The following is a 25,889-nucleotide window of genomic DNA, read 5'->3' as shown; positions in this document are numbered from 1 at the left end:
CCTGAGATATCCAAGGTGAATCTTCAACTGGTTTTCTCTTTCACTTTAGAAGATATTCTTTGTACTGACTGTTCCGGGTACTACGCCCAATCCTACTGTCCAAAATTTCTTCAATCTGATCTGGTTCCTTCTGGGGCAATTGTTTCTCCAAGTTGGCAACACTATCCTCACTAAATCCTAGTTCATGGTACTCATGAAGATCTGCAATGTTGAATATAGGTGAAATACTTAGACTATCTAGTAGCTCCACTTCATATGCATTTCCAGAACTAAACTTTCTCAAAATCTTACAGGGTCCAAACTTCTTCATTTGCAACTTATTATAAGTTCCAACTGAAAAATATCTCTTTTCTCATATATACCATCACTTTATCACCAACTTCAAATTTCTTATGTCTCCTCTTCTCATCTGCCTTCTCCTTATATTTTCTATTCATGTCTTCCAAACGTTGCTTAACCTGAATGTGCAATGCTGGCATGTGATCTGCAAATTCTTCTGCTTCTGAACTCTTCTGGTCTTCATTGCTAATGTCTCTCAATTGTGCTATTCCTCTGGGATGTACTCCAGTAACAATCTCAAAAGGTCTTTTTCCAGTACTTCTATTCACTGAATTGTTATAGGCAAACTCTTCTTGTGCAAGGATCAAATCCCAACTTCTGGTTTTATCTCCCATTAAACATCTCAACAAGTTTCCCAAACTCTAGTTAACTACTTCTGTTTTTCCATCAGTCTATGGATGACAAGTAGAATTGAACTTCAAATCTGTCTTCATCTTCTTTCAAAGTGTTCTCCAAAAATAGCCAACAAACTTAGTATCTTTGTCTTAAACTATGCTCTAAGGTAATCCATGCAATCTCAACACTTCCTTGAAAAATAGGTCTGCTACATGCAATGCATTTGATGTCTTCTTACAAGGTATGAATGAGCCATCTTTGAAAATATATCAACTACCACAAATATAGAATCCTTCCCTCTCGTTGTCTAGGGAAATCCAAGTACAAAATCCATGCTTATATCCTCCCAAGGTCTTACCGATATTATTAAAGGTTTATATAATTCCACATTTTGACTACTACTTTTTGCAACTTGACAAACTCTACAAATCTACGCACATCTCTTAACATCCTTATGAATCTGGGGCCAAAACTACTGCTCACTCACTAATGCAACTATTTTATCAATGCCAAAATGTCTAGCTAAACCTCCACTATGATTTTATTAGTTTCTCTCTCATGGAACTCTTAGGTATGCATAGTTGAACTCCCTTGAATAAAATCCCATCCTGAATGAAATAATCCAACCATTTGCTTCTATCAACCATAACTGGTTCTCTACATGCTTTCCAAGGTTCTGTAAAATATGGGTCTTCATCATACAAGGTCTTCAAATCTTCAATACCTAATACTGTCACTCTCATCTATGTCAATAAATTCCTTCTCCTACTCAATGCATCAACAACTTTGTTAGATTCCCCACTTCTATGCTTCAACACAAAGGTGTAACCCTGCAAGAATTCTACCCATCTCATATGTCTTTGGTTCAACTTACTCTAACTATTCAAATACTACAAAGCTTGATGATATGTATACAATACAAACTCCTTAAGCAATAAGTAATGTCTCCATTTCTTCAAGGCTTGAACTATGGCATAAAATTCTTGATCATACATTGAATATCTCTTCTGAGCATCATTCAATTTCTCACTGAAATATGCTACTTCTTTCCCTTCTTGACTCAAAAGTGCTCCTATTGTTGTTCCACTTGAAATACCTTATTGAAATCTGGTAAAGCTAACATAGGCTGCTCAGTCACTTTCTGCTTCAACTATTCAAAACTTTTGTTTTCTTCGGTGGTCCACTTGAATTCCTTCTGATCTCCTCACATGGTCTCAGTCATAGGGTTACAAATTGAACTAAAATTTCTTTTAATCTTCTGGTAAAAACTAGCCAATCCATGAAATGATCTTACCTCTCCAATGCTTTCCAGTATAGGCCACTCAACAATGGCTTTCACTTTCTCAAGGTCCATCATCAAACCATCCTCAGATATCACAAATCCCAAATAGACTAACTCATCCTTCATGAAAGTACACTTCTTCATATTGATCAACAACTTCTCTCAACCTCTATAAAACTTGTCTTAACTACAAAAAATGCTCCTCTTTAGTTCTACTAAAAATCAGAATGTCATCCAAATACACAATAACAAACTTACCCAAGAATTTCTTTAATACCCTATTCATCAGCCTCATGAAAGTGCTCAGTGCATTAGTCAATCCAAAAGGCATCATGAACCATTCATATAGTCCTTAATTTGTCTTAAATGTTTTCTTCCACTCAGCACCTTCTCTGATCCTGATATGATGATATCCACTCTTCAAATCTATCTTTGTAAAGTAATTTGCTCCTCTCAAACAGTCCATTATGTCATCCGTGCTAGGCAAAGGAAACCAATATTTCATTGTGATCTTGTTTCTTGCTCTTGAATCGGTACATATCCTCCATTCCCCATTCTTCTTAGGTGCTAATACTATTGGTATTGCATAAGGGCTCAGACTTTCCTTGATCAAACCTTTCTCCAACAACTCCTGCACTTGTCTATTCAATTCTTCATTTTCTGCCGGTGTCAACCGATGTGCATCTTTGTTAGGAAAACTAGCTCCAGGAACCAAGTCCATGCAATGACTAATACTTCTAACAGGTGGTAATCCATCAGGTACATTATCTGAAATGATGTCCTCATATTCTGTCAGCAAATCTCTTATCTATGTTGGGTGTTCTCCTTCTGGTTCTAGTATCTCAGTCTTCTTAGGAATTAAGGCAAAACACACATTCTCATGTCTCAGTCTATCCACGAATATCCTTCCATCTACTAAACATATTCTGGTATTCATACAGACTTCACTCTTCAAAAGTTCCTCCAAAGGTAACAAGGTTTGCTTCATCCCATTGGCCACAATAGTGTATGTATTCTTCCTCCCATCATGTATTGCTTGTATATCAAAATGCCAAGGTCTTCCCAACAAAAGATGACAAATATCCATAGGTATAATATCACACAAAAATTCATCATGATAATTCCCAATTTTCAATTTTACTAAAAAATGTCCACTTACTAACAACTTATGTTCATCCTGAATCCATGCTATTTGATAAGGCTTAGGGTGTTTCAATTTCTCCAATTTCAACTTATTCACCATCTCTTCTGAAACAAGATTATTTGAACTACCACTATCAATAACAAATTTACAACACTTACCAGATACTTTACATTTGGTCTTGAATAGGTTCTTCCTCTGCAAGGGTTCTTCATCTCCTCTGGTATGACACAAAGCTCTCCTGATCATCAACAATTCTCCATCTTCCGGTTTATTGTTTGATCCAGTGGAGTTTTCTTCCACCACTACTTCTCTTCTGGTAGCCTTTGTCTTCTTACATTCAAATGTACGGTGTCCTTGTCCTCCACACTTAAAGGAGGTTCCTCTCAATGTCCTCTTGTCTTATCTTTGAAGGTTCTCATTCTGATAACCATTTGGTTCTCTCCTCCGGCAGAAATTTCTTTCATCCTTCCAGTATGAATTACTTTCTTTGTTCACTTCCTTGTCCTTGTTCTGATCTGTACTGGTTCCTCTTCCTCCGGTAAACCTTCCACCTCTACCTCTGTATCTTTGCTCATGTCTTTTGTTCAATTTCTCTTTAGCCTTTAGTGCATATTGGTAAGCCTCTTCATCACTCTCCAATTTGATCATACTAAGTTCATCTTGTATAGACATCCACAATCCGTACAAATATCTTGCAATTTTAAAACTTCAACATCAACATGTGGGGATCTGATCTTCAACTTGTAAACTACTTCGGTGTGCTCCTTCACACTAGAATCCTTCTGTCTCAAATTTTGCAACTTCTAGAACAAATCCACTTGATAATTCATTGGGAAAAACTTTGATTTCAACTTAGCAATCATCCTATGCCATGACTTAATCATTTCTTTACCTCTTCTTTGTTTATCAACTTGTAAGTTCTCCCACCAAAGAGATGCATGACCTTTCAATCGAGTACATGCATACTTCACCTTCCTCTCTTTTGTAGTGTTTTCAAAATCAAAATACTTTTCCATCTCCGAGATCCAATCCATCAATTCATCTGAATCTAACTTCCCATCATATTCCGATGGGGTAAAATGAGGTTTAGTGTTCACCCTACTCAAAACCCTTAAAAACCTTTCTTTGTCTAGATCAACTGCCGGTAGGTTCACTTGTTTTGCTAAGTCTTCTTCTCCTTCATCTTTGCTCACATCCTCAATATGTTGGTGTCTTCTCTGGTTTGTCTCCACGACTTCTAACTGGGCTGTTATTCCTTGCAACATCTCCATCACAATAGGGTTTGCATTCCCACATGCTCCACCATTCCTAGTTCCTCTTCACACCATTGATTCATGCTAGTCCTCTACAATTTTAGGTCAGATCCACAATCCGCCAACCTACAACAAAATTCAGAACTTGCAATCTCCAGAATGAAACTTCGCTCTGATACCACTTGAAGAATTCACCGGTGAGGAGGGACCTCAAGGAGATCATTACAACCCAGTTAGCAAGAGTAAACACAACGAAAACACACAAACATGATGGAGGCAATGTATAACAGATAGTTTTATTGCATGAAATTTGATTACATCCAACCGGTAACAACTGGGTTACAACATATCGGCACACAGGCTTGGTAGAATAGGTCAAAACCAAGACCTTGAATCGAAAGATTTATCTTCTAGGCATAATCTATCTCTTATTGATTCTAATTTATCTTCCCTTCATTGCATTCTAAAGCATGATTACAAATATATATATCAATCCAAAGGATCTAGTCAACCCAAAAGGTATCAAAACCCGAAGAACAAGACCTAATGTGCAAAATGAACAAGGTTGGCCTCCGCCAAGAGATTCCTCCAGAAAATCCTAAGCATGAAGCATAGAAGGCTAGTCACACACCAAGAAACATCAACATCAATGACCAAGGCTTTGCAAGCTTCAGAATGGGTTCTGGTAGATCACCAGAATAGGTCTCAGGCAACCGGTAATAAGAAACTGTCATTGAAACCGGTAGCGATATCTTGCCGGAAAGTGATCCAAATGAGATGCGGTTTGGAAGAAAGAAAGATGATCAAGTCTTCAAGTAGAATTTAACTCCACAGGATCTGGTGAACCAAAACCAGGACACACAGAAAGGAACAATGAAACTGCAAATAGAAAACAAAACAAAAAACAAAATGTTTTTGGTTGATGCAAGATTGTTGTGAATCGGGGATGCTCCTGCATCACTTGATTAGACTCTTTTATGGTGTTTTATTAATACTTATGGATTTATTTATATTTCAAATGCTCATAGATGATGCTAGACATTTTTTATGGACATTTGATATATGATTATTTATGTGGATGATGATATATCTTGGAGTAATATGATGGATGGACTTAAATTTGGTGAGCTATATGCACTCATTTTTTATGGATGGAATATATTGCTTATGATGATATAATGATATCTTGTTAGAATTAACCCCACTTCATGATTATATTGGATTAATTGATGTTATGACTGTTGTGATTGTGTTACTACTATATTCATGATAGAGACGACGGCATACCATTCGTTACGAGCATGATATGATATTGTGATTCTCTCTCACTTGTCTGATTATTTATGATATATAATGTATATGTTGTCATGTGGGTATTGGTGGATGTGTAATTGAAAGTACTAGACATTGACTCCACCTGATCTCACAAATCTGATCTTGTCTTTATCCCAATAGTAAGTTGATCAGAGGTGACATAAGTCCCTTCTGGTGTAGGAGCACCTAGCTGAGTTAATGCCTCCATGAGGCCATTTTGTAAATATTTGTTTTAGATGGTGTTTTAATCATGTAATAAAGTCTAATAGACCATATTGAACTTGTTTGAGGTTGGTTTAGGTCTTAGAAGGTCATATTTGGATCACATGTCAAATATTGTAAAAGTTGTCATGTTGTCATGCAATTTTGCAAATTTTGTCATCTACTGGAAGTTGAATGGTTGGAATTAAAATGGTAGCTAAACAACTATTGGGTTATGCTTGTAAATGGTTAAATACAACCTAGGAAGTCAATCCCATGATTGGGGGGACTTGTATTTGAAGAATTTGTAATCAAAGTACCACAATTTTGTCTGGAATTTGAAACATTTTTTGTTGTTGCAAACTGTTGTATGGCCTTGTATGGCAAGATATCAATATAAAATTATTTGGGTTGGATAGAGGAGTGATTATACTTTCTTTTAAATTTGGTGTCACTAAATTTAATTAATATTAGAGCATTTTATAGTCATTTTTCTAAAATTGTCTTGAAACCCTAGGTAAGAGGGTTTGAGCACAAAAAAATATTGTAACTCCCATTCCACCTAGTGGATTTTGATGAAACTTGGTAAAATAGATATTTAAAAAATATTTTGGGTTTCTACAAAGTTTTAGAATCGAGGGAGTGAATTTGGTGCAATTTTGGTGATGCCCTACTTGTTTTTGGTATGAGAAGATAGCCAAGAGTTGGGTTTTGATTAAAATCCATTGGAAAAGTGTTGGAGCTGGTTTGGGAAGCATAGGAAGACCATTTGGGACATGTCCGAGCCATTGGTATGAAAGTTTGGGGCCTAGAGTGTGAAAAATTTGTTGTGACTGAGTGAAGCAACTCTAATTAGGCCTATTTGGAACTAGGACAGTCCAATTTTGAGGCATACCTTCCAACAGAATGCTGATCCATTTTGAGATATGTTAAATAAGTGCTGAATGGGTGTTTGAATCAATTTTTCTTTCTTGGATATCAGTTATGGTTTGAAATTTATGGCCAAAATACATGATTTACTGCTCTTTTTAGGCCTAGTTGTTGATTAGTAGTCAATTAATGAGGCCTTTGTCCCAAAGTAACCCTATCCAAAATTTTGATATGTTGAATAGGGGCCAAAAGGGTACTCCAAAAGGTGACTATATTGTCAAGGTTGGTCAATCCATGGAAGATATGCTTGGAAACCCTATTTTGAAGGGCTACTAGGAAGACTAGGCCTAGGAAATGAAAATTCACCATTAAGGAGTTTTAAACTTGCATTGTATGTTTGAAAACCTTAAAAGTGTAATATGGTATCAATGATGTCATAACCACTCTTTCTCTACATCAAATTGGTATCAAAGAATATGTTTTTATCATTTGAAGGAAAGAGGTTGACGTTTGAATAGGGAAAAGTTGGAATTTTAAAGGACAAGATGCCTCCTAAAGGTAGTGTAGTCATTGTTAGGGAACTAATATTGATGGATTCTCATGAAGTTGTTTTATCTAGACTTGTAGCATTTGAAACAAACCAAAGAAGAGGTAACATCACTAAAGAGGAGAGTGTCCGTGAGGAAGAGGAAGAAGTTGAGAATGAAAAATCTCAAAGAGGATCCCATGAGAAAGAGTTGGATCATGAAGAGGTGAGGATGGATAAGATGTTGAAGGCTATCAGTGAAGATTCTTCTGAGATGAAGATTAAATTGCCCATGTATGGTGGGAAAATGGATAGTGAAGAGGTGTTAGATTGAATTGATGCACTAGACAACTATTTTGAATACAAGGAGGTAGTTGATGAACAAAAGGTAAAATTTGCTAAAACAAAGTTCAAAGGCCTTGTCTTAACTTGGTGGAATTGTGTGCAAGGAGAGAGTGAATAAGGGAAAAAGAAAAATCAATTCATGGGATAGGATGGTGTGTAAGGTTAAGAGTCAATTCCTCCCGGATGACTATGTTATCCAAACATTTAGAAAGCTTTAAAGAAAAAGGAAATGGATGTCATGACCTACATGAAGGAGTTTCATAAATTGAGCCTTAGAGTAAGTCATGTTGAGGATAAATTTGAGAATGTAGCAAGGTACATAAATGGGTTAAGGTTCAATATACAAGATGACTTGAGTATGGCTCTTCCAAAAATGGTTGAATAATGCTTCCAATGGGTAATTAAGGCAGAGGAGAAGTTAAAAAGAAGACAAGACAAACATAATAGGGGCAGAGGCAGAAATAATGGGGGGAGAGGTTCATTTTCTAATCCAAGACAATCATATGAAAGTCAAGAAGTGATGCAGCCATAATCAATAATACCCTCAAAGGGAATCAACCATCTTATGTAGCTAGAGTAACACAACGAAAGTAGCAAGAAAACATAACAAGATTACATAAACAAATCATAATATTGCTTTAGAACTTCTAGTAATCATCTGGCTATCATCATATAATCATCAAAGAACATCTGGTAGTTAACAGGTTACATGTAGGCTTCAAGCCAGATACAATCCAACTGGGAATCTAAGAATCAACCGGATCACAAAATGTGAATTTCAATCCTTATTCTCAATTCTACTTCCTTTTCCCCTACAAATGATTACATAATAAAATATTTATTCCCACCAGAACATATCTGGGTCAGCCTCATAAGATTACATTTACCAATGTAGGAAAATGAAATGTGTAACTACGTCAGCCCTAAGAATTAAATAAATCTTTCTAGAAAATAATAACCAAGAGGTGTGGTTCAGCAGGAAGGTCGACCACAGGCCAAAGAACATCGGACAAGACCCAAGATAGATTCACAGGCCAAGAATCATGTCGGTTATGAAGGAAAACCAACTGATCAACACAAGAACTGTCCCAGGACCCAAAAACAGTCAACTGGAAGTGATAACTGACTGGAAAAGAACCTAAATGAACTAAAAATATGGAATTAAGCACATGAACTAGCCTGGAAACTAAAAATAAGATCTACCATGAAAAGAAAGCAACTATCAGTACCAACCAATAAGAACAAATAAAACTACACAATGAACTAAACAAGAACAAAACTGAAAGAAAATATTTTTGGTTGATGCAAGATTGCTCATCGACCAGGGGTGCTCCTGCATCAAATAACCCAGGTAGAAAAAGATGTTCCATGAGAGGCAACTCATGAACATCTAAAAGGATTCAAAATAAAGACTCCATGCTAATTTCTGATCCAAACATCTTCTTTATCTGTCAACCTCTGCTTTAGCTCCTTCGGTGCCTCATTCGGCTTCTCTAACCCCTGACTCTCTTTGTTCCCCTTCCTTTGCTTCAGATCTACACATTGTCTATGTTTACTACTCTCTTTCTTTTGTAACTTTGATTTGTTTCTTCGACAAGACTTCATCTGATTTGTCACCATAAGCTCTCTATCATCGAATTCCATCTGTCCATCAGGTTCACCTGTTAGATCCTTCCGCAAACTCATGTAACCTTATGATATAACCTTTGCAACCGGTTCTATCAGATCTTTCTTCAAACCTTCTGGTATAACCTCTGCCACCAGTTTCTCAGTACTGCAACTTTCCTCAAGACTCGTATGCTTCACCTCCTTCTCTTTCTCCTTCAAAGAAATCAATGCGAACTTCTGCTCATCCTTCTCAATAGTGACTAGTTTTCTTCTACATTCATAAATAGCTCCTCTATCAAACTGCCATGGTTTTTCCAACAAGACATGACAAGCACTCATAGATACAACATCACACAAGACCTCATCCCTGAAAGGCCCAATATTAAAATTCACTAAACATTGTTCCTTTATCTCTATCTTTTGATCATCTTGCACCCACCTTACCTCATAAGGACACAGATGCTCAAGCCTCTTCAATCCAAGTTTCACAACCATCTCCTCAGATACCAAGTTTTCAGTACTTCAACTATCTATAATAACCTTGCAACACTTGCCACCTAATTTACACATAGTCCGAAAACAACTCTTCCTCTGAGTAGATCTAGTATCCTTTCTTCTGAACATAAGGGATTCTCCTTGCTCCGATGCACAATCAAATCCTGTACCTTCAATTTTTGGTTTCTCATTTGCCATACAAATTCTTTCCATTCCTTGCTTACATTCATAAAATCTATGTCCAGTTTCTCCACACTTGTAACATTTTCTAGGAAATTCTCTACTGGTACTGCTAATGCCTTTCCTCTATATCTTTTGTTCCAGTTCTTTACTCCACTTAGGTTTTGATTCATCTTCCTTAGCCGGTTTCTTCATACTATCACTCATTTGTCCATTTTATTTCTCCTTCTCTCTATTTGGTTAACTTCTTCTCATCTTCTCCTTAGCTTTCAAAGCATATTGGTAAGCTTCTTCAATTGTGGAAACCCTCAACATACTCATTTCATCCTGAATGCTAAAATCAAGTCCATTTATGTACCTTGCCACCTTTTCTTTGTCCATATCTCTATGTCCAAATCTAATCACCACCTTATATTATTCCTTAGTGTACTCCTTTACAGTCATGTTTCTCTATTTCAGGTTTTGTAACTTCTTGAACAACTCCAATTCATAGTCTCTCTAGATGATCTTGGCCTTCAATCTTGCAACCATTTGTCTCCACCAGGTGATCTTCAATTCAATATTCTCTATTCAGTCTTTTTGTAATTATTTCCACCATAAGGTAGCATGCCATTGCTACCCTTCAACTTAGTATGTGCCAACCAGACTCTCTGCGGGTCCTTGACATCCTCAAACTCGAAGTAGTCCTCCAACTCTCCAATCCAATCGATCAGATCCTCTAGTTTCAACATTCCAAAAAAGTTGGAAAATTCAACTATATGAACATTACTCACTTGCACCACTGCTCTAAGGAATCTTTTGTTGGCAATTTGGTGGAATTGATTATGTGTTGCATTGATGTTTTGTCATTGATTTCAACACTAGCTATTTTGGTTGCTTTACCGGTATCCTTCTGATCCCGGTAGGTTGTTTGGTTTCTGGTTAGATTAGATCATGATGATCTAGTATGCTCTGATATGTTTGGCTTATGGAATTGGCTTACTCATGCTACTTTGATTCATGCTCAGTCATTTGGTTTTCATTTGGTGATCAGATGCTTTCCTGTATGTTGGCAAGCTTGGTTTGTTATTCTGGCAAGGGTTTGACCGATAGAGCATTATTTAAGATATTTGGTGATATGCATAAGTGGTGTTGGTGCAGCTTCTAGTGAAGTTTCAGGATGCTGATGGTGATTGTGTTTGAGGCTTGGGTGATTGGGATCATTGTGTTAGTGTATGTGGACCTAAATTGGGTCCCGGTATATCTAGGTTATGGTCCAACTTAATGTAACGTGTGGATTGGTCCTCTTGATGTGTTTTCGAGATGTCTTATGTGTTGGATATTATTTGTTTGGTCTAAGGCCGAAATGTTATGTAATTATGTAATTGGTTTATTGTTTGGTGGTCGACCTAATTGTTTATGGTCGAGAGTTTATATATATAGATGTAAAATCTCATTGTAAATCATATATGGGTTATGGGTTTATGAGATTGTCTGTGCGAATAATATAATAATCATTCAGGCAGAGGATTTGGTCGATCATTGGAGATCGAGTTGGGTTTATGTAAGAAGATTTAGTCCTCTAGTATTGAGCTTAACCAGAACTATACTCAGGCATAGGAGATGATATCATTGTAGTTCATTCATTCTTTCGAATTGTTGTCTGAATTTTTATGTAGTCAGTGAGGCTCCTTTTGTGATGAGTAATGTTCTCTAGGCTGTTGGCCTTCTTGCAAGTGTAAACCTCTCAATTTTAATCACATACTTACTACAGAAGTATTTTCTAACTGTGGGTAGGCTTCCCACCATGTTTTTTCCCTTTACCGAGTTTTCCACATATAAATCTTGGTGTCATGTGGATGGTATTTATTATGTGATTATTGTTTATGGTTATTTGGTTTAAGCATTCTAGAATTAATGTTTTGGTTTCTGGTATTAAAGTTTAAATTGCTAAATGTTTTGGTAATCTGTGACAACTGATTCACCACCCCCCTCTCAGTTGTCTTTCGGTTATTCGAGTTGTCTAACAATTGGTATCAGAGCTTTGGTCCTCTTTGCAAAAAGCTTAAACCACTTGAGGAAGATCCTATGGCAACTAACAGTTCAAGTTCATCCAGTTCATTTGGAGCTATCTTTCAGAGAGATATCCCTAGGCTTGATGGAACAAATTACACATTATGAAAGATTCAGATGGAGACTCATCTGAGATGTCTTGGAAAGGAGATTTGGGAGATCACACAGAATGGTGTTATACCTCATAATTCGGCATCTGAAAATCCTCCTCTGACAAACTTAGATAAGGAGCTTGAGAATGATTGTAGAGCAATAAAAGCCCTCTTATGTGCACTTTCTGATCAACAAATAATGGGATTGACTGACAAATCATCTAGAAAGGCTATATGGGATAAGTTAGAGACTCTTAATGAAGGTGACCCTACAGTAAAGATTGCTAAACTTGATGGTTACCAGGTGAGATATGAAAACCTGAAGATGGAAGAAGATGAAAGGATTATTGCATTCATGGAAAGGGTAAATGAGATTGTTATGAGAATTCAATGTTGTGGTGGAAATTTGAGTGAAGATGAAATTGTTTGTAAAGTTTTTAGAGCTTTACCACTGGCTTACAAGATGAAGGCTACTCCTATTAATGAGTTGAGAACAATGGCTAATACATATGTCAACAGAGATACTTTGGTTGGGAAATTATTTGCTTTTAAGCTTGAAGAATTTGGACCTTCTAGAGTTGTGAAGACTGAACCTTTTTTTCATGCATTTGCATCAACAACTGGTAAGCAAGATTGGAAATCTTTATATGCAAAGGAATTAGATGATATGAAGATAGAAGATGATGAGGTTGAGCAACTTGAAGCACTATTTGCTAGAAGAGTACCTAAAGGATCGGTAGGAAGTAAGTATGAAGGAAAAGAACCTTTTAAATGTTTTGCATGTAATAAGATTGGTTATTTTGCATCTAGATGTCCTGAAATGAATTCAAGATTTGAAGAAAGAGTTAGAAGATGTTTTCATCCTAACCCTGGATATCAAAACAAGTATAAGTATAGGAAAACATAGACAAATCATGGTACATAGCGGATGAGGAAGGCATTACTGATTCTGATGATGAACTGGTAGAAGACTCTGCTAGTGGTTTCAGCAATGGGAATGGATGGGTGTTCCTGGCTATCAAGGAAGATGTTCCAACACTGGAAGAGAATGTACTTGAAGAGAAGGCACTTGCTACTAAAATTGAATACAAGGATGAATGGGTAATTGACAGTGGTTGTTCACATCATATGACTAGAGATAAAGGGAAGTTTCTATCTTGGCAAGAATTTGATGGCGGTCTGGTTAGATTTGGAGATGACAAAGCATGTATGATCAAAGGAAAAGGAATTATATCATTGGATGGTAAGAACAATATTGACAATGTTTATTATGTTGAAGGTTTAAGGCATAATCTTTTGAGTGTAGGACAATTGGTGGATAAGGATTTCAATTATAGTTCAAGGATGGAAAATACAAAATCATTAATAGATCTGGTTTGGAAATTGCAATCGGTACACAAACAAAAGGTAATATATTTCATTTGAATTATGGTGAGAAGACATGTTTGATTGCACAAATTGATGAGAGTTGGCTATGGCATAAAAGGTTGTGTCATGTGAATTTTGATTACATTGTGAAGATCAGTTCAACTAAGGCAGTTAGAGATATACTTAAGATTGTGAAGCCCTATAATCTGGTATGTAAAGAATGTCAAATGGGTAAATAGGTCAGAACCTCTTTTAGGAGTATACAAGATAAATCTAATGATATTCTTGATCTTATTCATACTGATTTGTGTGGCCCTGCTAGAGTTAAAAGTTTTCAAGGTGATATATATTTCATGCTAATCATTGATGATTATTCTAGAATGATGTGGGTTACTTTTCTAAGGGAAAAATCTAAAGCATTTGAAAAGTTTAAAATCTTTATGGCTAAAGTGGAAACTGAGATAGGATTGAAGATTAAATGTTTTAGATTAGATCATGGTTGAGAATTCACATCCGATGAGTTTAATAAATTTTGTGAGAAGCATGGTATAAGAAGACAATTTTTTGCTCCCCGGACACCTCAGTAGAGTGGAGTTGTGGAAAGGAAAAACAAAACTATCTTGGATGCAGCTAGAACTATGATGGTGGCAGCTAATCTACCTCATGTCTACTGGAGAGAAGTTGTGAGCATGATGGTATACACATTCAACATAGTTCATATCAAAGGAGAAACCAGTAAGACACCTTATGAGTTATGGTTTGGTCATACACTGACAATGAAGTATTTCAGAATCTTTGGTAGTAAATGTTATATCGGGAGAGATGATATCATTGGCAAATTTGATCTTAGATGTGATGAAGGCATATTTCTTGGTTATTCTAGTGAAAGCAAAGCATATAGATGTTATAACAAGAGATTGTAGAGAATTGTGGAAAGTGCTAATGTCAAAGTGGATGAGCTAAATAGAGGTCAAATTAGAGTTTATGAGAAGGAACCAGCGATGGAAATGATTATATCTGAACCGGTAGCACCTTTACCAGAATGGAGTGTTGAACCAGATACTCCAACAATATCAAAAATTCTATAGTAACTGAAGAACTGGGAAGAGGAACAGAGAGTCAGAAGACTCCTAGGTATGTAAGATTGAATCATTCAGAAGATCAGATCATTGGGGATAAGAACAATGGAGTAATAACAAGAAGAAGACTAACAACTAATGAGGTATATTTAATATCTCAAGTTGAACCGGTATCAGTAATTGAGGCATATAAAGATGGATATTGGTTGAAAGTTATGGAAGAAGAATTAGATCAGATTGAGAAAAATAACACATGGACTTTGGTTCCCCGACCTCAAAATAAGAATGTTATTGGAACTAAATAGGTTTTTAGGAATAAATTGAATGAGGATGGTCAAGTTGTAAGGAATAAGGCTAGATTGGTTTGTAAAGGATATTCTCAGAAGAAAGGAATTTATTATGGAGAGACTTTTGCACCTGTAGCTAGGATTGAAGCTGTGAGATTATTTCTTGCTTACACTGCACATAAGAACTACAAGGTTTATCAGATGGATATTAAGTGTTCTTTTTTAAATGGAGATCTTGAAGAGGAAGTTTATATTGAGAAACCTGATAGTTTTTCACTTTCAGATGATAAAAACATGGTTTGCAAGTTAAAAAAAGATTTATATAGATTAAAACAGGCACCTAGAGCTTGGTATGCAAGGTTGGATAAATATCTTTTGAAGCTTGGTTTCACTAAAGGTAATGCTACCAATAATTTATATTATAAGATCACTAATGATGATATACAGATTATTGAGGTCTTTGTTAATGATATCATTTTTGGAGGTGAAGAAAAGTTGTGTAAATAATTTGCTAACAATATGAAGAATGAATTTGAGATGTCTATGATTGGGAAGATGAAATTTTTCGTAGGCTTGCAAATTACTCAAACTGATAAAGGTATTTTCATCTGTCGAACTAAGTATGCTAGAGAGTTATTGAAGAATTGAGTTTGGAATACTCTAAACCGGTTGGTACTTCTATGGTTACAAGTGAGAAATTGACAAAGAAGGATGCATCTGCACCGGTAAATCCTACAAGATACAAATCTATGATTGGAGGTCTACTTTATTTGACTCAAACTATGCCTTACATAATGAATGGTGTTTACATTGTATCAAGATTTCAGAGTGATCCTAGAGAAAATCATGAGAGTGTTGTGAAAAGGATTTTTAGATACTTACAAGGTACATCAGAATATGGTTTGTGGTACCCTAAGGTTGATGACTTTACTTTATGTGTATATACAGTGTTGATTGGGCTGGAGATGTTGATGACTGTAAAAGTACATCCAGTGGAGCTTTCTTTCTTGGAAAGAAACTTGTTTCATGGATCAACAAGAAGCAGTCATGTATCTCTTTATCTACTACTAGAGATGAGTATGTTTCTATTGCTACTAATTGTACACAAATTCTATGGATGAAGCAAATGTTGAAGGATATAAAGGTGGATTGTAATGAATCGATAGTTATTCACTGTGATAACTCTGCTATTATTGATATATCAAGGAATCCGATATTTCATTCTAAGACAAAGCACATATCTATCAAGTATAACTTTTTGAAGGAAAAGGTAGAAGCAAATGAAGTTAGACAGGTTTATGTGAACACTAAATAGAAGATTGCAAATATCTTCACTAAACCTTTTCTTAAGGAATCATTTGAGTACTTCAGAGATAGCTTGAGAGTTTTTGCCCCTCTGGTAGAGAATTAATTGATGCGGTTTGGCATCACTTCAGTATGCATTATCAGAGATACTACTCATTCCAGATTGATTTGGGGATGCTACTGCTCAGGGGGAGTAGTTAGCCTTGTGATTCAGTGGTTTATATTTTTTCTTTGATATTTTTGTCAGATCTCTGACATTAATGTCAAAAGGGGAGAGATATTTGTGAAAAATAGAGCTTACAGAGCTTTACTGAGATATCATTCACAATGGGAGTTTTTTCTTTGGTTCACAACTTCATTGTTATATTATCTTTGAGAGTCTGTTTGATGTCTTCCATTGGGGGAGACTTGTTTGGTAATTATTGGCACTTGGATGTTTTTCACATCTAGTGTTGCCATCAATGCCAAATGGGGAGATTGTTGGCAATTCAGTGGAATTGATTATGTGTTGCATTGATATTTTGTCATTGATGTCAACACTAGCTATTTTGGTTGCTTTACCGGTATCCTTCTGATCCTGATAGGTTATTTGGTTTCTTATTGGATTAGATCATGATGATCTGATATGCTCCAGTATGTTTAGATTATGGAATTTTCATACTCATGCTACTTTGATTTATGCTCAGTCATTTGGTTTTTATTTGGTGATCATATGCTTTCCTCTATGCTAGCAAGCTTGGTTTGTTGTTCTGGCGAGGTTTCACCGGCAGAGCATTGTTGAAGATCTTTGGTGATATGCATAAGTGGTGTTGGTGCAACTTCTAGTCAAGTTTTAGGATGTTTGTGGTGATTGTGTTCGAGGCTTGGCTGATTGGGATCATTTCTTTAGTGTGTGTGGATCTAAATTGGGTCCCCACATATCTAGGTTATGGTCCGGCTTAATGTAACATGTGGATTGGTCCTCTTGATGTGTTTTTGGGATGTCTTATGTGTTGGATATTATTTGTTTGGTCTAAGGCAGACATATTCTGCAATTATGTAATTGGTTTATTGTCTGGTGACCGACCTAATTGTTTATAGTCGAGGGTTTGTATATATAGATGTAAGATCTCATTGTAGATCATATATGGGATATAGGTTTATGAGATTGTCTGTATGAATAATGTAATAATCATTCAGGCAGAGGATTTCGTCTATCATTGGAGATCGAGCTAGTTTTATGTAAGAGGATTTAGTCCTCCGGTATTGAACTTAATCGGAACTGTACTCAGGCATAGGAGATGATATCATTGCAGTTCATTCATTCTTATGGATTGTTGTCTGGATTTTTATGTAGTCAATGAGGCTCCTTTTGTGATGAGTAGTGTGCTCTAGGTTGTTGGCCTTCCTGCGAGTTTAGGTATCTCAATTGTAATCACATACTTACCACAATAGTATTATCTAACTGTGGGTAGGCTTCCCATCGTGGTTTTTTCCTTTACTGGGTTTTTCATGTATAAATCTCGGTGTCATGTGGATGGTATTTATTATGTGATTATTGTTTATTCTTATTTGGTTTAAGCATTTCGGTATTAATATTTTGGGTTCCAGTATTAAATTTTTAATTGCTAAATGTTCTAGTATTTTGTGACAACTGATTCACCCCCCCTCTCAGTTGTCTTCCGGTTATTTGAATTGTCTAACATCTTTCCTCTCTTTCATCTTCCGGTCCTTCAGCTTCTTCAATCTCTTCACCAACTTCTTCATATTCATTCTCTGATTCAAGGTATCTCTGCAAACTAGCCAAAGTGTTTTGGATTTCATTCCTCACTTCATTCTTGAAGTCTTCCATCTCCAACTCTACCCTCCAGGGGTTTTTCCTTATAGGTGGCATCTCCTCTTCCACTCTAGTGAACTACCTCAACTCGGCAATCTATTGAACACACAAGCAGCCTACCTCCAATCAATGATCTATCCACCTAAAGGAATGCCTCAATGCTCACAAGAAATTCTTCCACCAACCAGTCCATAAACAACTCTAATACTACTTGATGCAGCCATTACCATTAAAACCCTCAAAGAGAATCAACTGGCTTATGTAGCTAGAGTAACACACTAACTCATTTGGGTGCATTTTTTCAACAAAAATTTCCAACGAACTATGAGATTTCTTTCGTTTTGTCGGATCTTAGGAGGAGATTTGTGTTAATTTTTTTATTTTTTTAAATCTTGCCCGACATTCGTCAGAATTCCGATTAAACTAACTGTTGTCGAAATGTTGCTCGACGTTCGTCAAAATTCCGACGAAAAATAAAAAAGTGAAAAAGTAAAAAAAAACAAAAAAAAAAACCCCTTAGGGTTAGTCAATTAAATAATATAAAAAATCATGCGGACAGTGTTTTCTATACTTGCGACATCATTTTTCTTGGTTTGTAAAGGTTATATACTGAATTTTTCATAGCCTAATTTTTTTGCCTATGAAGAAAATTCATGTTAGATAATATCAATGAAGAACAAAATGAGACAATTGCTAGATTGTGGTCTAGCTTAAAAAGAAAAGGTGATGGGAAATGTTATTGTCTCTGCAAAAATTGTAAGGGCTTAAAGACTAGAAGAATTTTAATCACAACAACTAAGAAACATTGTAGGCAGCATGGTCACATTGAAGGGGGCATGATTATCGTCCATTGGTAAGTTGTTCATTATATGTGTTTATATTGATTGCATTTGTAAATGTTTATATCATTTTAAAAATTTATATACATAAAAAATCACTTGTTAATGAGATCATGATCATGGTTTATTTATGTTGATAATTTTAATATAGGTGGGGCACCCTAGGGCATGTGATATGGACTACCACGACTCGAAGAATATGGTTTTCCAAGTGGAGGAACATGAAGGTGTGAATATCGAAGCTGCAGATAATGATCCTATGGAAGAAGATGATCATGCATCAGAAAACACAGTTGAAGATGATGGTACAAATACATTGATCCATGACATATTTAGTACTAACGCATCTGATCATGATGATAAAGATGACTTTTATGTTATTCATGATTTACCTATACTTGAGAAAGCATACAAGCCCCTTTATGAAGGCTCCCAAACAACTCTTCTCTCTGTTGTATTGTTGTTGGTGAACTTGAAGGTTATGAATGGTTTATCCAACATAAAAATCTCACGTATGTTAAGGTATGTCATATATGTCATCTTTTTTCATCTTTTTGTTGTTGTTATTTCATCATTAGTAAATAAAAGGTTAAATATGTACCATTAATATTCTTTATATTAATAAATTGTTTTTTTGTTCTAGATTGATGGGTATTTTTTGTTACCACCATCAAACATTCTACCTCGCTCATATAGAGAATTATCTACCATTATGAAAGATATTGTAATGGAGTATCAAGCAATAGATGCATGTCCCAATGATCATATTATATATCATAAACAACATGAATTTACAATATATTTCTCTGAAGGTCATATTAGTAGATATCGAACAAGTCAACTAACAAAAAATGTGTCTCGCAAGATTCTTCGTTATATTCTCATTATTCCACGTTTGCAACGATTATTTAGGAGCAAAAGCTTGGCACAATTTATGGATTACCATGCACGCAATAGAAGTCGGGATGACATTCTTCGAGTTCCTATAGATGGTTCTCCATTTATGAACATAGAGAAAAATGGCCACACTTTAAAGAAGAACCTCATATTCTTAGGCTTTCATTGGTAGCGGATGGTGTCAATCCATTTGGAGAGCTGAGATCTATTTACTTGGTGTGGCTTGTTTTTGTTATCAGCAATAACATTCTTCCATGGATGTTAATAAAGAGGGAGAGCATAATGTTGGCAATGATCATTCCAGGTATTTTTTTCATTTTATAGTCATGTACATTAAATTATATATTGCAGTAAAATGGTTAAAATAATTATGTAATGTTTTTGTTCATTCAACTCGGTAAGTACCAAGTTAAAGATATGAATGTATATATCGAGCCTCTTATCGATGAGTTGTTGGAGTTATGGAATGATGTCACTATGTATGACATCTCTAGACCAATAGGAAAAAGATAATTTCAATTCCATGCAATGCTTGTATGGACAATTCGTGATGCCCCAGGGCTAACACATTTTTGTGGTATGTTATAATGTTCAACTTGCATAGTTTAATAATGTTTAATTTTTTAAAGTATAAATCATGGTTTTTTTATAAAAATCCATTCAATATATATATTATAAAAATTAACATATTTAATCCAATTATACATGATCTTGTAGGTCTTCAAACAAAGGAAAAATTTGCATGTCCAGTTTGTGGTTCAAAGACGAAATCTCGTCATTCAAAAAGTTTAGGAAAGTAGGTGTTTGATGAGTATAGGCATTTCCTCCACAAAAATCATAAGTATTGAACTACTAAAAAACATCTTTTCAATGGGAAAGCGGAGACTACATCAAAACCACGAAGAATGACACCTCGCCTATGGAAGTTGGAATGTAATAGAATTAATCGTCAAGGTAATGTTATTCAATCTAATTGTTTATCTATCATATATGATATGTTTGGAATTTATATTTTTATATTGTGTTTTGTTTACTCATGTTGTAATTGACGATGATTGTCGCTATTAACTTTTTAAACTTATATGCTTTATGAAGGTTGTCAAGGAATTAATTACCACCTTCCAAAGGGACTAAAAAGTTATCACAAAAAATTTAATAGGTTGTCCTACTATGAGCAGCTACAAATTGTGCATTTTTTTGATACTATGCATATTGGAAGAATATAACAGAGACGTTATGGAAAATATTGGATGGAAGGCATGACAAAGAAAAAATTATCAAAATTTGTAGTGACATTCAAGAATCCAATCATGCAATGAAAAATGTCATTCAATTAAATAGTGATGGAGACCGAATTAATATAAGTGCCCTTCCTTGGTTATGAATGGAGCAGAAAATAAATTCTATAAAAGAGGTCATACAAAATATTCATTTTTTGATAGGATTTGTTGGGAACATAAACAATCTCATAACAAAGAAAAGTGAATTTGGGCCAGGGATGAAAACACATGATTGGCATACCTTCATTAAGGTAATTCATGTTCTTGTATATTTTCTATATATTTGTATACTACATGTATTTTTCATTGTATTATGTTTAGTACTAGTTTTGGAAAAACAATGAAATGATCATTTTATAATTGTTGCAGTACATTCTACCTCTATCTCTCTTAGACCACTTCGACAATAATGTCAAGCAAGTTATATATGATCTTGGAAAATACATGAGGTAAGTAGTGTTATTTGTTCAATTTGCTATATAGGTATTATATTTATCATTTGTTTTACTTGTTATGTAATATATTATTTTGTTAATTCTCGTTTGTATATTTGCGTCTCAAATCACTTGTAGATAGTTGTCATCTAAAGAAATCCATAAAGAAGATATAAAATATTGGAAGACAAAAATTCCTCATCTAATGTGTGAAATGCAGAAGTGTCTATCTTTGACATTTTTCAATGCACAAGAACACTACTTCATACACCAAGTTGAAGAGATTGAATTGTGTAGACTTGTACACACAAGGTCAATGTGGATGGTTGAGAGGCACTTGAAATTTTTGAAGGCTTTGTTTTGACAAAGAGAATATCTTGAGGGTTCTATAGTGGAGGGATATATGGTATACTAGACTATGGTGTACATTACTATTTATATATTCCTAAGTTTGCGGCAAAGATCCATGTAGATCGCATTTGGGATCCCAACTCCATTAACAAATTCGAAGGGGAGTACCTGATGGAGAAAGATAGATTGATGAAAATGAGAGGTAATTATTGGATGTTCATGGACATTAATCTGAATATATTTTACATTTTGTTTTTATATATATTGTAGTTAATTAATTCTTAATCTTCAATATAAATCAGTTGTAAATTTCTAGTTATTTTTTCTACAATTGCTCGAGAGTGGGATGCACTACACTTGTATGTCGCAAACAATCTTGATTGGATGACGATATGGATTGAACGATGCCAACAATCTGGTCGTACATTAACATGGGAAGGTGTGGCTTCATTGGTTAAAGAAGCTCATCATAATGGAAATTCCAATGTTACACCAAGGGAAATTGATTTGGCATATGGTTTAAGAGATAAACAAGTACGTATAAATATATTAATCACCCATATTATTTAATTTTTTTCAATTGTAATGATTTATATATATATATATATATGTTTTTTTTTGTGGTCGGTCGACCATGAATAAATATGTTTATCAACTAGCGATGCAATAATTTTTACATGTTTGACATATTGCAGGTGAAACACCACAAGGTTGTGGTGCAATTGTCATAAATTTCGCATCAAAAAGTTGAATGACACGAAGAAAACTTGTGATTCTGGGATAATTGCAGTATTTTAGGTGACTAATGTTTCATCTAGAAGCGACATACATCCTCAAGTCTTATAAAATCGATACTATGGGATTTTGGATGATATACTTGAGTGTGACTTTGGGTCCTTCAAATTAGTTATTTTCATCATCCAATGGTACAGGCTACGATTTAATAAAAATGATCCTGATAGAACTATTATTGAACATGATAATGGATTTACAATGGTTAAACAAGGTCATTTGAGCAAGCTGGAAATGAGCCCTATGTTCTTCCAAGCCAATGTGAGCATGTATTTTATTCAGAGGTTCCACATAAAGAGGGTTGGTCATTTGTTGTTAGACATGATCCTAGAGGAAAGTCGATAAAGTATAATGTCATGGACGGAGAAGATACAGAAGAACTAGAAGATGATGTCCATGATGATCAAGATCAATAGTTAGTTGATGATGTGCCCGATGAAGATGTCGAGGAAGAGGAACAAGATCACGATGACGTAGGAGTTAATGTTCATGAAGATGATGACAATGATATCAATGATTATGATGATGATATCAATGATGATGATGATGATAATGATGATGATGATGATGATGATGATGATGATGATGATGATGATGATGATGATGATGATGATGATGATGATGATGATGATGATGATGATGACGACGACGACGACGACGACGATGATGATGATGATGATGATATGACCAATAATCCTTACAATGTCGATTCTGGATCAGAAGATACAGACAAGGAGTTGGATGAAGAAGAAGATTAATGACATGATTTAAATGTATTATGTATGTGATTAGTATATTATCTATTTGATATTGATTTCTTGATATTTTTTGGTGAAATCTAAATATTGTGATTATGTGAGAGGACTTGTTTGTAATTATGTGGTTGGAATTGTACTTTGTGATTATCTTTAAATGTTAAATCATTTATACTTTTACATTACAAATATTTGCATCATGTTGTGTTCCCTACTGAGACATTTATGGAAAATTTAATGGATGAATCCTTTTAATGGTTTGTTATGCAATAACACAATGATTCCTATTATGTTGTATGATGAACCTGATACTATTTTGTATCTATGCTCTTAATCTAATTCGAGGAGATGATGCTTTCCAATCTTGATATTTTAACAAGTCTATGATATTTGCATGAGCTATTGTAGACAATACCTTAGTGAATGTGTGTTGCATTAAAGGGTCATTAAGAAGTGTTGCAGATAATACCAACACTACCCATGTTTACCCTTTGCACATTTTTCATGGCATACACACTAAAACACTTTACATACATTTCACCCTCCTATTAAACAATGAATTTCATAGTTTAGTACATATACTTTCCTAGTTCTTCTACTCCATTAGTGACCCCCAAAAGCACCCAAAGCTCAAAATTTTAATACATATATAGGTTATCAACAGATCCCAAATCCTAGATAAATAACCACTAACTCATGAACAGACTCAAGATTGGACTTGGCCAATGAACAAGATTCAACATAAAAGTTGCAATATTCTACTCTTCAAGCTCTGCAAGACCTAGGTGGGTTTACCTATTGCACTATTATTCATATATTGGATTTACTTTAACTAGCAATGCACTATGCAGTAGATGCTTTCAATGAAAATATACCAAAGGAAAACATAACATACCATAAATTATGGCTTGAACCTTAGTTTCTTATCAATTTTTCTTGCATTGAAAAATGACTCTAATGAACTTCTTCTCCTAATACAGAACTACTAAAAACTGAATATAAAAGATGAAATAAGAGTATAAAGATGACCCACAAACTTCAAGAAAGTATGGTCAATTCTTGTTCTAAGGGAAAATGAAGTCAAATCACAGTCCCAGTGACAAAAAAAGTAACATCATCAGCATTAAAGTTCAATACTAAACAATTCATACTTGCTTAAAGTGCTTAGATTGAGAATGCATTCATGACCTCCTCACACTCTCTCAGAATTTATTGCAAAATTCAAGACAAAATTTAATTCATTTAGCTAGAAATGAAACCCATCAAAGAATACACATTCCCCATTAGAGAAGACAAATTACATTTGTTATTTAACATAACAATTCATACAACACATCACAAAAGGTATGAGCAATAAAATGAATGTTCTCTTTATTGATTTTTAAGATAAAACTGATACATTCATGAAAATGCTACAATGAGTCACCCAAAACTATCAAAAGTCTATCTGTTGTTATATTAAATTTTTCTCTAATGCATACATATCAAAAAGTCTAGAATCCTTATTCTTGGACCTGAATTCCCTTTTATAACAGAAGGGAGCAAAACAAGCCTCAAGCCGAAGAAGACACATGTCAAAACCTAATTACAAAATTGACCTAAAGCCTAGGTTTTTGACTTCTACGTGCAACCTGCATTGAATGATGGCGGCTGAAAAGGCATCATCCTAGGAGCTTGGGTTGTGGTCCTGCAAAAGATGTTCTCTCATTTGTACTTTAAATCTTCTCTTGTCAGGATCAAAAGTGCAATCTAGCATGTGGTGGTAGACACCTTGGAGACTAGTCCTTGCTGGCTGAGCGCTCTAATCATTCTCCCCAAAATAGACATCCTGCACAAAACTTTTAGGAATAGCAAAAAATTAGGAATGGCTGTGACTAGTCTTCCTCTTCAGGCTTCTCTTCTTCCAAGGAGAAGTATCTTTTATGTAATGCTTCAATCTCATCAGCTAGCCAAGAAAAACCCTTCAAGCTATGCAACTTGTTCATAGCTTCCTTTGTTTTGTGGGTGGGCACAACTACAGCTCCTAAAACAAATCTATGATACATTTGTTCAACTTCCATAATCTTATCAATAATATTAAGAAATATATCATCTTGGCTTGGATCACCTTCCAATGATGTTAGAACTGCATTTATTGCTTCTTGGAAGCCATGTTTCCATTTTTCTAAGCTCTTAATCTGCCCATCATCTTTCAAAATTGTAGGGACATGTCATTTTCTAAGCCCCTGAAAAGAATCAATCATTCCCATTAATGCCTTTCTCTCCTCATCTATGTTGGGTAACTCTCTATTTAGTAAATTATAGTTTTTCTAGGTTACCCCTACAATTTGAGGTGGTTGAGCCACATTTTTCACTGCCAACATGACCTCCTTCAGGCTTTGACCCCTTGGCAACCAGGTAGCTCTAATTGGTTGAAAGAATGAAATGAATTCATCAAGATGACTCAAGAGCTTAGATGTCAAAGAATATGAAGTGTGAACTTCATCCAATTTATCAATGATTTTATTAGAAATTCTCAAAATTGAATTTTTCATAATTTCAAAATAATTGCTTGTAGCTTCATCTTTGACCTTTTGCAATTCTTTATTCATTTTCTCAATTTCCTCAGGTCTAATCCCTCCAGAAGAATCAACTGACATCTTCTTTATT

The sequence above is a fragment of the Cryptomeria japonica genome, chromosome 9 (genome assembly GCF_030272615.1).
Source record: "Cryptomeria japonica chromosome 9, Sugi_1.0, whole genome shotgun sequence".
In the NCBI taxonomy this organism is placed as follows: Eukaryota; Viridiplantae; Streptophyta; class Pinopsida; order Cupressales; family Cupressaceae; genus Cryptomeria; species Cryptomeria japonica.
The sequence above is the reverse complement of the archived record's forward strand: the minus strand, read 5'-3'. Positions refer to the sequence as shown.